This window comes from Orycteropus afer, unplaced genomic scaffold, assembly GCF_000298275.1.
Source record: "Orycteropus afer afer isolate SDZICR_OR568_19922 unplaced genomic scaffold, OryAfe1.0 scaffold00097, whole genome shotgun sequence".
NCBI classification, from domain to species: domain Eukaryota; kingdom Metazoa; phylum Chordata; class Mammalia; order Tubulidentata; family Orycteropodidae; genus Orycteropus; species Orycteropus afer.
Genome location: NW_006921684.1, coordinates 8,207,025 through 8,223,528, shown reverse-complemented (window position 1 = coordinate 8,223,528; position 16,504 = coordinate 8,207,025).

Genomic DNA, 16,504 nt, shown 5'->3' with positions numbered 1-16,504 from the left:
TAAAAAAAAAAAAAAATTTCAACCAGGCACAAGGAAAAGAAAAATTGCTGAAAATTGGGACCTGGGAAGGGGAAGATTAAGAATAATAATAAAAAGAACAAAAGTATTAATAATATTAGTTGTTTTAAAACAGACAAATACAAGCAAACTAATCACCAGAAAAAAGAAAGCAAAAAAGAAAAAATTAAAAAGAGGAAAAAAAAGTTGGTGGAGGACAGGGCAGGGCACCCAGGCTCCATCTGAGCACAGAGACTGTGATGGAGTTCCTGTGGGCCCAGAAGGTAGGTGGGGGTGGGAGGTTGCCACACCTCCGTTCATCAAATGGGTGTGGGCTATAAGAGTAACAAGAGGAATGTCGTACCTTTTCAGTCTTGCAGGTCCCTAGTGTCCTTGGGGTTGCTGGAAAGCAGAACGTGTTCTTAAGCCCCAGGAATCTGCAAGAGGGCTGTCTCTTTAAATATCCAAAATAGTCAAGCCACTTTTTAAACCTTCAAAATGGTAGCGCTCTCTGGACCGGCAAAAGTCCACAGCTCAGCCCACCTTTTTCTTCACCTTCTCCGTTTGTTCCCCAGCGACCGTGCACAGTCCTCCCTGCAGTCCCTGGCTAGCAGGGTGATTTTTAGGTTAATTCTTAGGTCCTACCACCACTCAGGAATCTCCAAGCTGTCTGTGCCATGCTGTCAGGATCACTCAGGATTGCTGCCAGACCGCAGCTCTATCTGTCTCCTTTTTTGGTATTTTCACACAAATTCTTCTGCTAGTTGGAGTTTAGTCCACTTCTATATCCTTCCCTTCAAGACTCAGGGGTCCAGGATTATCTTCTGTGTCTGTGTTAATTGGTTTCCCTTTTCTTTGTTGAAGAGGGTCTGAGCAGTCTTTCTGCGTAGTCCGTCATCTTGCCGGCCAGTCTATTTCTCTTTCTTGTCTTATTGCCCTGGCTAGGACTTTCAATTCAATATTGAACAGAAGTGGTGATAGAGGGTATCCTTGTCTAGTTCCTGTTCAAAAGGGGACTGGTTTCAATCTCTCTCTATTAAAAATAATGTTGGCTGTTGGTTTTGCATAGATGCCCTTCATGTTGAGGAATGTCACTTCTATTCTTATTTTGCTGAGAGTTTTGATCAGAAATGGATGTTGGATTTTATCAAATGCCTTTTCTTCATCGATTGGTATGATCATGTGTTTTTTCCTTTGTTTTATTAATATGATGGATGATTTTGATTGTTTTTCTAATGTTGAACCATACTTGCATACCTTATATGAACCCCACTTTGTCATGATGTATTATTATTATTATTATTATTTGATATATTGTTAGCCTCAATTGGCTAGGATTTTGTTGAAGATTTTTGCATTTATTCATGGGAGATATTGGTCTGTAGTTTTCCTTTTTAGTGATGTCTTTGCCTGGTTTTGGTATCAAAGTTATACTTACTTCATAAAATGAAATTGGGAGGATTCCATCCTTTTCTGTGTTCTGGAATAGTCTGAATAGGATTGGTGTCATCTTTTCTCCGAATTCTCCAGTGAAATCGTCTGGGCCAGGACTTTTTTTTCTGTTGGTAATTTTTTCATGACCTGTTCAATTTCGTCTTTTGCTATGGGTCTGTTCAAATTTTCCACCTCAGTCTGTGTTAGTCTAGGTAAGTAAGTCTAGGTAAGTATGACTGAGGAGGTGCTATGCTACATCCCAAAAGACCTACTTGATTTTGCTAACATGAACAGACAGAAACCTGGAGAATATGTATGGGAATGGCTACCGAGGGTTTGGGATAATGGTGCAAGGAGGGTAACATTGGATTAGTCTGACTTTATTGATTTAGGCCCACTAACTATGGTTTCTCCATTCAATGTTTCAGCTCTAAAGGTTAGGAGAGGATCTAATTGTTTATTTAGTTGGCTTATTGAAGCACAGATTATGCAATGGACTACCTTAAATGAAGTTGAAATACCAGACCTGCCTTGGTATAATGTAGAAGAAGGTATCCAGAGGCTTAGGGAAATTGGCTTGTTAGAATGGATTTACCAGATTAGACCTCTGGAGCCAGAAATGGAAGGCCCAGAAGACAAACTTTTCACCAATACAGTAAGTACCAAATTTGTGAAGGAAGCCCCAGTATCCTTAAAGGCTGCTGTGATAGCTATTTTATGTAAGGTGGATTTGACAGTGGGAACTGCCCTAATTGAACTAAGACATTAACCAGGATGGGGTGATTGGACCCCATGGTAGTAGGGGGCAAGTGGCAGCAGTTAATTGACTTACTCAGTGGAAACCAGCCATCCTTTTTCCCCAGCTACTCCTGTCATTGTCCAATGGGCTCATGGCCATGGTGGCAGGGATGGAGGTTATGCATGGGCTCAGCAACATGGACTTCCACTTACCAAGGCTGATTTGGCTACTACCATTGCTGAGTGCCCAATCTTCCAGCAGCAGAGACCAACACTGTGTCCACGATATGGAACCATTTCTCCTGGTGATCAGCCAGCTGGCAAGTTGATTACATTGGACCACTTCTATCATGGAAAGGATAGTATTTTGTTCTTATTGGAATAGATACTTATTCTGGACATAGATTTGTCTTCCATGCATACAATGCTTCTGCTAAAACTACCATCTGTGGACTTACAGAAATCATTGTTTCCCACACAGCATTGCTTCAGATCAAGGGATTAACTTCACAGCAAATGAAGTGCTGCAATGGGCTTCTGTGCATGGAATTCACTGGTCTTACCATCATCCTGAAGCCGCTGGCTTGATAGAATGATGGAAAGGCCTACTAAAAACACAATTATGGTACTAGCTAGGTTGCAATACCTTGAAGTGCTGGAGCAATGTTCTCCAGGAGGCTGTATATGCTCTAAACTAGCATCCGATATATGGTGCTGTTTCTCCAATAGCCAGGATTCACAGGTCCAGGAACCAAGGGGTGGAAACAGGAGTGGTACCACTCATGATTACCCCTAGTGACTTACTCAAAAATTTTTGCTTCTTGTCCCTGCTACCTTATGCTCTGCAGGTCTGGAGATCTTATTCCCAAAAGGAGGAACATTTCCACCTGGAGACACAATACTGATTGCATTGAACTGGAAGTTAAGAATGCCACCTGACCATTATGGCTTCCTCATGCCTCTGGATCAACAGACACAGAAGGGAGTCACTGTACTATCTGGTGTGATAAATCCTGATTACCAAGGGGAAATTGGATTGATATTACATAATGGAGGTAAAGAAAAATATGTCTGGAATACAGGAGATTCTTTAGGACATCTCTTAGTACTACCATGCCCAGTGATTAAAGTCAATGGAAAATTACAGCAACCCAATTCTGATATTACTACTAATCACCCAGGCCCTTAAGGAATAAACGTTTGGGTCACCCCATCAGGCAAAGAACCATGACCAGCTGAGGTGCTTGCTGAGGGCAAGGGAAATACAGAATGGGTGATGGAAGAAGGTAGCTCTGAATATCAGCTACGACCATGTGACCAGTTGCAGAAATGAGGACTGAGATTGTTATATTTCCTCAATGTATATGTGCATCAAATATTTTTTTCCTTCTGTTATGAACTATGAAATGTAAACAAGGTTAATGCATTTCAGTTGTATGCCTGTTAGTGTATCATGTTAGGCACAAATATGACTTTATAATTGTTCTTATTTAGAGATTATATGTGATTAAGGAGATGTGTACAACTGCCAACTTGACAAGGGGTGGACTGTGATAGTTGGAGTTATATGTCAACTTGGCTGGACCACAATTCTGAGTGGTTTAAGCAGTTGTGATTTGGATTATTCCCATGATGAGATTGGATGTATATGTTTTGAGCAGCCAATACATTGAAAGGGAGTTTCTCTAAGGGTGTGGCCTGCTTCCAATATATTTATTAACATCCTGAGAAAAAGAGACACTCTTCAGTGGATCAGGATCCTTTTGTGCTGGCTACAACTGTCTATGAGCAAACAATCCACCATTTGGCCTGGAGATCTTGGATTCATCATTCATGGGAGTCAAGAGCTTGTGTACTGCCTGCCAATCTTGAGTTTGTCAGCCCCTGTAGCTGTGATAGTCAGGCAAAGCCTCCAGCTGACATTTGATCCAAGAACTTGGGACTTGCTAGCTTCTATAAGTGTGTGAGCCGTTTTCCTAAGATAATTTTTTTCTCTCTCTCTCTCTGTAAGCTTCGCTGGTTTTGGTTCTCTAGGGAACCCAGCCTAACACAGATGGGAAGAAGAGAGAATAATAAAAAGGACAAAAAAAAGAAGAAGAAGAAGAATTTTTAAACAGACAATAACAAACAAGCTAAAAAAAAAAAAATCAGGGTGGGGCAGGGCAGGAAACCTAGGTTTTGTCAGAACACACAGACTGGGATGGAATTCCTGCTGGCCCAGAAGTTGGGTGGAAGTGAGGGATGGCTGCACCTCCATTCACCAAGAGGGTGAGGGGTATAAAAGTAACAAGAGGAAAATTACACCCTTCCTGTCCTCAGTGTCTGGAATATCCTTGCAGGCCCTGGCAAGTGAAGCCTATTCTTGGGTCCTTGGACTCTGAGAGAACACTGTTACTTTAAATATCCAAAATGGTCAAACTGCTTGTAAAGATTCAAAATGACTGTGCCCTCTGGACAGCCCAGTCCACAGCTCAGCCTGTCTCCCTCTTCACTGTTTCCCCTTTCATTCACCAGCCACCAGGGAAGTCCTCCATGCAGACCCTGGATAGCAGGGCCAATTCTAAGGTTAATTCTTGGATCACAACACCACTTGGCAATATCCCAACTGTCCATGCCATCAGGGTCAGTGACAGTCCATAGCTCTGTATGTCTCCTTTTTCGCTGTTTTCATGCACATTCTTCTACCAGTTGAAGTTGAGTCCACTTCTGTATCCTTCCTTTCAAAGCTCAGGGCTCCAGGATTAGCTTCTGCATCTGTGTTAATTGGTTCCTTTTTTCTTTGTTGAAGAGGGTCTGTGTAGTTTGTCTGCCTATTCCGCTATCTTACTGGAAACGTGGAAAGTATATCTATCCAGCTTTTATACAGAGAGGATCCAAACTTCCTCAATTAGATGCATGATACTGGACTCAGAATCGAAGTCATGACACAAGGAGCTTAGATGGTAAGAAAGACTCTGGCAGTGCTGGCAGCTGAGGTGTTTAAGAACCTGGGCCTACACAGACCACAATGCTAGAGGAAGCAGCCAGTGCTCAGAGTTAGCTGCCTCAGAGGTACCATAGCTGCAGAGTCCAGGTATCATGTTGTTGTTGTTAGGTGCTGTCAAGTTGTTTCCAACTCATAGCGACCCCATGCACAGTAGAATGAAACACCGCCCAATCCTGCTCCAGCTCCATGATCCTTACTATACCTCTTTCATCGACCCTCCACCTTACCAAGCATGACATCCTTCTCCAAGGAATGGTCCCCTGTGACAACATGACCAAAGTAGGTGAGACGAAGTCTGGGCATCCTCGCTTCCAAGGAGCATCTCAGCTGCACTTCCTCCAGGACAGATCTCTTAGTTCTTTTAGCAGTCCATGGTACTTTCAGAATTCTTCGCCAGCACACAACTCAAAAGCATCAACTCTTCTTCGGTCTTCCTTATTCATTGTCCAGCTCTCACATGCATACGAGGTGATTGGAAATATGGCCTGTGTCAGGTGCACCTTAGTCCTCAAGGAGATATCCTTGCTCCTCAGTACTTGAAAGAGTTCCTTCACAGTCGCCCTGCCCAGTGCTACATATTGTCTAATGTCCTGACTGCTGCTTCCATTACCATTGATTGTAGAACCAAGCAATGTGAATTTTTTGACAACCTCAATCTTCTCTCCATTTATTGTGATGCTACTTATTGGTCCAGTTGTGAGGATTTTTGCTTTCTTTTTATTGAGATGTAATCCATACTGCAGACTGTGTTCTTCAATCTTCATCAGTAAGGGCCTCAAGTCATCCTCACTTTCAGCAAGCAAAGTTGTATCATCAGCATATCTCAGGTTGTTAATGATTCTTCCTCCAATCCTGATGCCATGTTTTTCTTCATATAGTCCAACTTCTCAGATTATTTGCTCAGCATATAGATTGAATAAGTATGGGGAAAGGATACAACCCTGACACACTCCCTTCCTGATTTTAAACCATGCAGTGTCCACTTGTTCTGTTCGAATGAAAGCCTCCTGGTCAAGGTACAGGTTCCTCATGAGTACAATCAAGTGTTTGGGAATTCTCGTTCTTCTCAATGTTATCCATAATTTGTCATGATCCATACAATCAAATGCCTTTGCATAGTCAATAAAACACAAGTAAACATCTTTCTGGTATTCTTTGCCTTGAGCCAAGATCCATCTGACAACAGCTATGATATCCCTTGTTCCACGTCCTCTTCTGAATCCAGCTTGCACCTCTGGAAGTTCTCTGTCAATATACTGCTGCAACCGTTTTTGAATTATCTTCAGTAAGGTCTTACTTGCATGCAATATTAATGATATTGTTTGATAATTTCCACATTCTGTGGGATCACCTTTCTTTGAAATGGGTACAAATATGGATCTCTTCCAGTCAGTTGGCCAGGTGGCTGTCTTCCAAATCTCTTGGCATAACCAAGTGAGTGCTTCCAGTGCGGCATCCGTTTGTTGAAATACCTCAATGGGTATTCTGTCAATTCCCAGAGCCTTGTTCTTTGCCAATTCCTTCATTGCAGCTTCGACTTCCTCCTTCAATACTATTGGTTCTGGATCATATGCCACTTCCTGAAATGGATGAAGATTGACCAGTTCTTTTGGTAAAGTGAGTCTGTTTATTCCTTCCATCTTCTTTTGATGTTTCCTGCATCATTCAATATTTTGCCCACAGAATTTTCAATATTGCAACTCGAGGCTTAAATTTTTTCCTCAGTTCTTTCAGCTTGAGAAATGCTGAGCATGTTCTTCCCTTTTGGTTTTCAAACTCCAGGTCTTTGCACATTTCATTATAGTAATTAGCTTTGTCTTCTTGAGCTGCTCTTTGAAATCTTTGGTTCAATTCTTTTATCTTGTCATTTCTTTCATTTGCTTTAGCTACTCTCCGTTCAAGGGCAACTTTCTTTCCTTCTTTTCTTGTCTTTTTAGTGACCTCTTGCTTTCTTCATGGATGATGCTCTTGATGTCATCCCACAATTCTCCTGGTTTTCTGTCACTGGTGTTCAATGCATCAAATCTATTCTTTAGATGGTCTCTAAATTCAGGAGGGATATATTCTAAATCATATTTTGGCTCTTGTGGTATCATAGGCAGCCATGATGTCTTCCCCAGATCAGTTCTGCTGCTTGATTCTGGGTATTATTTCTGGCTGTGGAGCTCAGACACCTGAACTGTACTTCACAATCCCACAAGTTACTCAGAAGTCTTTTCATATATTTGTCTCCTAGAAGGGAGGTTCTGTCTGTTGCTAACAATCAAAAACTCTGACTTAAAACAATAAAAATTGAAGGAAAATTAAACAGCAAATAAAATGATGGAAACAAATTCAGACCAGATAAAAGTTCCATTTTTTTTTACATAAAAGAAAAGCAATCTCAAAGGATAAAACTTTACAGTACAATAGAGTCTACTGAACTTTAGAAAGGTCGTGTTAAGAATATAAAGGTACATATATTTACAAATTCAGGCAAAGACATGTGTACAGAAATATAAACATGTACATGTGTGTGTGTATCCAAGTTACTCAGTTGAATATATCACAGGTAGAACCAGAAGCCAGTAGCCTTGAATGCCAAACTAAATTCCTTTCTCCAGTTGTTAGCTTACCCTCCTTCTCTATACTCAATTGCTTTCTATTCACTCCCTCTCTTTATTGAAAGAATATTTTTGTTTTTATCAAAGAGAACCACATTCTCCTCTTTTTCCCAAACAATTTTAACCATGTTAATCACTGACAAAATGAACGAGGGCCAATATAGGGTACTCAGCCAACAGCAGCCACAGAGTGGCATTCATTCTGAAGCAGGAACACTGAGCATTAAGTGAAATGTTAAAAAAGATGTGTGTACTGTGTACCCTCAGGGACGTGTGTTGTACTTTTTAACACAATCTAGGCCTCTGAAATCCTGGTTCACAAAGTACACACACTTTTTTGCAACAAGAAATCCAATAATGCAGAGGAAACTGAAGTAAATGTCCCTGAAATATCCACTTAACTGGTGCTTTCCAAAGGTCTCAACCAAAGCATGGACTTCTTTTTAAGCATGCTTCCAAAGGGTTTACTCTCCTGTGCCTTATATAATTGAATCCATACAATGAGTGTGGGGAATAATCCATGGCAGGTACTACTGTCCCCACTTTGTAGATGAAGAAATTGCAGTCTAGTCACTCACTAAGTTAATGGCTGAGCCAGAACTGGAATCATGAACTTACGGCTCCTAATTCATTACTCTTTCTTTTCCACCATGTCATTTCTTAAGGTTTTAGGGTCAGTTTTCTTCTCCAAAGTTTTCTTTTTTTTAGATATACACACACATTTATCTTAATATGTGCACACACACATATATATATATACACATACACATACATACAAATATATATGTGTTTATATTTATATTATGTATGTTTATTCACATATTAAAATACATAAATATATAAAAACATAAAATGATGGTCAAAAACAGGTATTAAACAAGTAGTCATGCTAACTCATATGTTATGAATGTCAAAGAGTGAAATTCTCTCAAAGAAAGGGATACACCACTATGAGGACACATTTTTTTAAAAAGGGGGAGAGCTTGACCTACTCTGAAGGATTGGAGTAGGTTTCCAGGGAAGAGAAGCTTATGCTGAGCAGTGAGGATGAATGGGAGCTCTGGTAGCATAGTGGCTACGGCACTTGATTGCTAACCAGAAGGCTGGCGGTTCAAATCCACCAGCCACTCCTCAGAAGGAAGATGGGGCAATCTACTTCCGTAGTGATACTGCCTCGGAAACCCAAGGAGAGGTCACTATGAGTAGGGTCCGATTCGACGGTAAACAACAACAACAACAACAATGGTCAATGAAAGGACTTCCAGTCAAAGGAAAAGATCCATAAAATTCCTACATGCTCTTCTTCAGAGAAGAATGAGTGACTAGCCTTCAGATGAGCCAACCATGAATGTGGGGCCCATCTTTGCCATTTCATACTTTCTCAATAACTACTGCCCTAACTCCTCTTCTTCAAGGTAGCTCCTATTCATCCTCACTGCTCAGCATAAGCTTCTCTTCCCTGGAAACATATTCCAATCCTTCAGAGTAGGTCAAGCTCTCCCCCTTTTAAAAAATGTGTGCTCATAGTGGTGTATCCCTTTCTTTGAGAGATTTTCACACTTTGACATTCATAACATATGAGTTAGCATGACTACTTGTTTAATACCTGTTTTTGTGCACAAGTATATCCCAGAACCTACACTGAGTGGGTTCTGCACCTTTACTGAATGACAGCATGAGAGCACAGGGGAGGCAATGGTTATAAGCAGGTAAGCCCCCTCCATCCAAACAGTAAAGACAGGCTCTGCAGTCAGAATTCTGGCTCTTTGACTTGTCAGCTAGGTGACTTTGTCCTTCAGTAGCCTCATCAATAAAATGGTTGTAATACAATTACCTGTTTCACAGGACTGTTTGAGAATTTGTTGAGTTAGTAGAGGTAATGTATAAGAAGGTTACATTAGAAATGCTCAATAAATGTTGACTGGTATTATTTGGTCAACTATTAGCCAAAGGGTGACAGTTCAAATGCACCCAGAGGTGCCTCAGAAGGCAGGCCTGGTGATCTGTTTTAAAAAATTACAGCCTTGAAAACCCTATGGAGCAGTTTTACTCTGCACACATGGGATCACTGTGAGTCGAAACCAACTCAACAGCAACTAACGACAAAAATTGCGGAAAGAATGGGTGTGAATAATAGCAGGTTTATAGATTTGATGGTGGTGGGAAATTGGAGATGCAATATGAAGCATTCCTGAGCAAGTTCACAGGTAAGAATGAGAGGAAATTTGGGTGTCAGAGATTAAGGGATAGTGATGCGAAACAAGATTTCAGCTCAGAAACCTGTGTATTGATCCCATGATGGAGACTGCCCCTCACTACATCCCCAGTGCTTCCACCTGGGTCTGCAAAGCTAGATTCCTTTCACACAGGGTGAGCAATCAGATCATTTTGCTCATTCTACTTCAGCAGTCAAAAGGTCAAAAGCCTAATAAATCTAGCCCATCAGAGCACTAACCTAGTCAGCAATACCTGGCCTGAGAGTTTCATGTGACTGTGGAATGCACCAGATGCACAATTATGAAATAGCTCTTGAGTTCTGAAAGAGTCTGTCCTCCTTTTCAGTAGACCTTCAAGTTTCTTGAAATTCTGAGATTTTATTGTATCCTTAGGGTGAGCAACTCTGTTTCCTTGTGTGCAACTGCAGACATCCGTCTGTTGGGACAGACAAACCAAACTGTCACTGGGTGATGGATGTTTTCCTATTGCCCTGCTGAAGAGCATTACGTTAAGCCTTTACTTCAGCTCCACAGATAGTTGAGACAACAGATGGTCTTTTTTTTTTTTTTTTTTTTTTTGTAATTCTGGGGAATTGCTGCAATAGGAGGTTCAGAAAAGTGGTTTCCATTTGTTGATGGTGCAAAATATATTCAGCTAAAAAGAACTATTATTGTTATGTATGCCGGGATGTAGAGTGGTTGATGAGGATGCAGTTGGAAGAAAAGAGAGAATTTGGTCCCATTACCTTCCTGTCCTTACAGGATGTAGTAAATTTAGGCTGCATGGTAGCTGAGGGGAGCCAGAGACCTTGATTTTGAAGGAATCAAGGTCTACCTACAATACTTGCAGATGTTGAATATTATTCTAAGGGTAACAATGTCACTTACTCTAGCAAGAAAACACAAGTATAAGACAGAGCAAATCTGTTCTCAAGAATTACTCGTATCTTCAGTAAATATTACTTCTATTAAAAAATACTTAAAATCAAACCCCGGAACTTTTTTTCTCCCCCAATAACTATTTGGAGGCACCCAGACAAGTTTGATATCATTGGTCCCAACTCCTAGGATTTCTATGATTAGGTGAGTTCTTCAAACTACATTGAAGTAAACAAAATTAGGGTCCTTTCAATACCTGTGTACTTTGCTTCTACTATCTATGGGATTCAAACATTTATCACAATAAGAATTACTCAGCTTCATATAAGACTAGAATATTTACTGAACTTAGGAAATTATTGGAATTCTACTGATAACTGAACCAGTCATTGTTCCAAGCTAGAAACCTCACAAATAGAATTAAAAACCTGATAGGAATCTTACTATTTACCTTGCATGGTAAAATTCCTTGCTATCATCTCAATTTGATACTGCAATTTAAGAACTTCTTGATGGCATGCTGCAGGATGTTGCCTCAAGCAAAATGAACTCCATTGATTGAATGGGATGTGATATTTATAATGGTCTCAGAAAAGACAGTGAAACTATATGTGATAGGAATGAAAGAGATAGCATTTAATACAAATGCTATCACATGTGTGTAGAGAGCTAACAGGAAACGCACATTCTATAATATCTGTAGACCACATCACCCCTGCTCAGGTAGCAGAGGATTATCCTACAATCTGCTCACAGATCAAAGATGCACAGTGCAAATGCTCTGAGCCACTGCTTTGAATATTGAAGGCATATGCTGTTCAAACTTTATTGAAAGAAATACTCCTAGTGCAAAGATTTCAAAATACTTTTTTAAAAAAAAAACCTTTTTATTGTGATTTGGGTATAAGTTTACAGAACAAGTCGGTTTTCCATTCAACAGTTCATACATATTTTGTTTTGTGATATTCATTGCCGTTTCTATGATGTAACAGCACTCTTCCCACTTCTTCCCTGTGTTTACCATTTCCATTCGTCCTTCTTTCCTGTCTGTTCCTGCTTTTTGAGCTTTAACCCTGGGCAAATGCTGCCATTTTGATCTCTTATGATTGATTGTTCTAGAGAGTGTATACCTCCCCAGTGTTCACCTTACAGACCTGTCTATTGTTTGACTGAAAATTGAGGCTTAAAGGTGAGTTCAGTTCCAGGCTTGAAGGACATATAAAGGCCACAGTCTCAGGGGTTCCACTAGTCTCTATCAGACCAGTAATCTGGTCTTTTTGTATTATTTTGAGTTTTGTTCCATTTTTTCCTCCCATTCTAACCAAGACCTCCTATTGTGATCCTCTTCAGATTGGTCAGCAGTGGTAACCAGTCACCATCTAGTTCTTCTGCTCTCAGGGTGATGGAGGCTGGGATTCATGTGGCCCATTAGCCTTTTGGATAAATTGTTTCCATTCATCTTTGATTATCTTCATTCTTCTTTGCTCCAGATGGGGAGAGACTAATAATTGGCCCTTAGATGGTCCTCATAAGTTTTTAAGACCCCAGTAGATAGCTACTCACCAAAGTAGGATGCAGAACATAGTTTTTGAGGTATTTTTTTTTTTTAAAAAAAAAAAAAAAAAACACCTCACTGCCATTGAATCCATTCCGACTCATAGCAACCACTTCTTGGGTTTCAGAGGTGGAATCTCTATGGAAGTTGCTAAAAGGGCAAGGAGGCCACATGTTCTGACCTCCTCTAACCCCACAGGAGGAAGACAGAATCACTATTAGTAACCCAAGGCCTATGACTGCAAGGCCAGACATGCTGCCTCCCTCCAGCCCTTTCACCAACCATTCCTCCCAAAGCACCCACCACCTCTCTCCCGGGTTCAATAATTCACTGCAATGGCCACACGGAGCTCACAGATTACTGTTTTATTAGGGAAGCACCAGGCTACAATTCAAGTTCAGGAAAAATGCTTAGTCTCTCTCCCAGCCCACAGTCTGTCTCCTAAAAGTCTCTCACAGTCTCTCTCCCAACAGGGAGTATCCCTCGGTGTCTCACTGAGTAATGCATGTCTCTTGCGTCTCTTTCCCAGCAGTGTGTGTCTCTTTCAGGAGTGCGTGTCTCTTTCAGCAGCACATCTTCCTCAACCAGCAGTCAGAGAGAGTTCTGTCTCTAGGAGGGTTCCTTTTGAGCCCAGAAGAGTGGCCAAACTAGCCAATCATAGCATCAGAATTCTAAACACCTGAGAGAGAGTGAACCTTCCAGAACATTGTGTTGTGCCACGGCCAACAGAAATACCCCAGGTGGATAACATTTACAATCAGGAGCTCCTCAGTTGCTCATCCACCACTGAGTTTACAAAGACTTATGTGTAGAAAAGCCACACTAAGTAATTTACTACACTGCAGAAGTAGGCTGCTCAGTCTTCCTTCTGAGGAGTGGCTTCTGGTTAGCAGTCAAATGCCTTGGGCACTATGCCACCAGAACTCCCAGGGGTATATGGTATATGGGGTATATAGTATGCCAACTGACCTTGATGTCCTCCAAGATTTGGTTCCTGTGGTAGTTAAGATTATGTGTCAACTTGGCTAGGCCTGGTTTTGACTGGCTGCACAGCTGGATGTAGTTATTCCCCATGGTGTGATTGGTAATCAGCTCCATGGTGGAATCTACTGGAGCAGCTGAGTAGGTGCCTTAGGGATGTGGTCTGCTTTCAATATATAAGGAGAAGTGTTGAGAAAGGTCTCTGAGCTTTTGGCACACTTGAATACTCGGCTACATAGTCGAGTCTTTGTTCAGCAGCCTGCCATGTTGCCTACCAATCTTGGAACTTTTAATGGACTTGAATCAGTGGCCTGCCATGTGGTTTGGTAATATTGAGAACTGTGCCTTTTTATTTGTCTATCTTGGGTTTGTCAGCCTCAGCAGCCAACAACTGCCTGAGTGAAGAAAGCCTCCAGCTTCAGTGAGCTGGAAGCAAGAGAAAGAGCTGAAGCCCAAGGTCAAGGGGCTTTTACCTCATAAGTGTACTCATGAGGAGCTTGTGCATAGATCAGGAGGCTGCCATTTGAACAGAACAAGGGGATACCGCATGGTTCAAAATCAATAAGGGAGTGCATCAAGATTATATCCTTTCACCATATTTATTCAACTTGTATGCTGAGTAAATGATCCGAGAAGCTGGATTACATGAAGAAGACCATGGCATCATGACTGGAGCAAGACTCATTAACAATCTTCAATATGCAGATGACACAACTTTGCTTGCTGAAAATGAGGATGACTTGAAGCACTTACTGATGGAGATTAAAGACTACAGGCTGTAGTATGGATTACTCCTCGATATAAAGAAAACAAAACCCCTCACAACTGGTCCAATAAACAGCATCATGGTGGATGGAGAAAAGATTGAGGTTGTCAAGGATTTCATATTACTTGGCTCTACAATCAACACCAATGGAAGCAACAGTCAAGACATCAGACGACATATTGCATTGGGCAAATCTGCTGCAAAGGACCTCTTTCAAGTGATGAGGAGCAAGGATGTCTCCTTGAAGGCTAAGGTGTGCCTGACCCAAGCCATGGTATATTCAATTGCTTCTTATGCATGTAAGAGCTGGACCATGAATAAGGAAGACTGAAGAAGAGGTGATGCTTTTTAGTTGTGGTGTTGGAGAAGAATGCTAAGAGTACCATGGTCTGCTAAAATGACTAATAATTCTGTCCTGGAGGAAGTGCAGCCAGAATGCTCCTTGGAAGCAAGAATGGACAGACTTCGTCTCACCTCCTTTGGTCATGTTGTCAGAAGGAATCATTCCCTGGAGAAGAATATGGTGCTTGGTAAAGTGGAAGATCAACGAAGAAAGGGAAGGTCCTCAATGAGATGGATAGACACAGTGGCTGCAACAATGGGCTCAGGTGTAGCAAAGATAATGAGGCTGGCACAGGAACGGGCAGAATTTCAATCTGCTGTGCATAGGGTTGCTATGAGTCGGAGACGACTTGATGGCACCTAACAACAACAACGACAACATTTGCTGAAGGGGCATGACTGAAAATAGGAAGAAACAGCTGTAAACATCCATTTGAGACCAGATTTCGTCTCACCTACTTTGGTCATGCAGTTAGAAGGGACTATTCCCTGGAGAAGGATATTATTCTTGGTAAAGTAGAGGGTCAGTTAAAAAGGAAAACCCTCAACAAAGTGAGTTGACAACTGCACCAATGGGCTCAAGTATAGCAAGGATTGTGAGAATGGCACACAACTGGGCAGTGTTTTGTTCTGTTGCACATAGGATTGCCATGAGTCAGAGCTGACTCAATAGTGCCTAACAACAACAATAATAGGGTTTCCAAGGCTGTAAATCTCTATGGAAGCAGACTGCCTCATCTTTCTCCCACAGAGCACCTAGTGGGTTCAAACCACCAACCTTTCAGTTAGCAGCCCAATGTTTTAACCACAGTGCCTCTGGAGCTCCTTAAAGGCAACAAAAGTAAATACTATTATGTATACAATCCTGCAATAATAGTAATAACAATAATCTGCAAGGAGATATATAGATAGACATGCAAGCTGAATAGGTGTGGGAAGGTGAATGGACCTATACCCATGAACATATATTGACTTTCCAGGGGCTGTTTCTACCTGTGTACTTATATGAGCTGAAAATACATCCGTGAATATATTAGAGCATACAGGGGCAAAATATACAAAATATAGGGAAGTTCCATAAGATGGCAGACTAAGCAGAAGGACTGCACAGACCGTCTTCAACAAAGAAAAGGAAAACCAATTAACACAGACACAGAAGATAATCTTGGACCCCTGAGCCTTGAAGGGAAGGATACAGAAGTGGACTAAACCCCAACTAGCAGAAGAATTTGAGTGAAAATACCAAAAAAGGAGACTTAAGTAGCTGCGGTCTGGCAGCAACCTGAGTGACCCTGACGGCACAGATGGCTTGGACATTCCCGAGTGGTGGTAGGACATAAAAATTAACCTAAAAATCACCCTGCTGGCCAGGGACTGCACAGACTGTGCACGGTGGCTGGGGAACAAACAGAGAAGGTGAAGAGAAAGGTGGGCTGAGCTGTGGACTTTTGCCAGTCCAGAGGACGCCGCCATTCCGTAGGTTTAAAAAGTGGCTTGACTAATTCAGATATTTAAAGAGACAGCGCTCTTGCAGATTTCTGGGGCTTAAGAACATGTTCTGCTTTCCAGCAACCCCAAGGACACTCGGGGACTGCAAGACTGAAAAGTTACAACACTCTTGTTACCACACCTTCACCCGCTTGGTAAACGAAGGTGTGGCCATCCCCACTCCCACCTACCTTCTGGGCCCACAAGAACTCCATCACAGTCTGTGTGCTCAGACGGAGTCTGGGTGCCCTATCCAGTCCTCAACCGATTTTCTTTTTTCTTTTCTTTCTTTTTACTTTTTTTCTTTTTCCTCGTGATTAGTTTGCTTGTATATGTCCGTTCCAAACAACTAATATTATTAATACTTTTGTCCTTTGTATTATTATTCTTAATCTTCCCCTACCAGGTACTAGTTTTCAGCATTTTTTCTTTTCCCTGTACCTGGTTGAAATTCTGCAACCCCCCCCAATTTAAGGTTTTTTTTTATCTTCCCCCCCTTTTTTTTTCTCATGACTAACC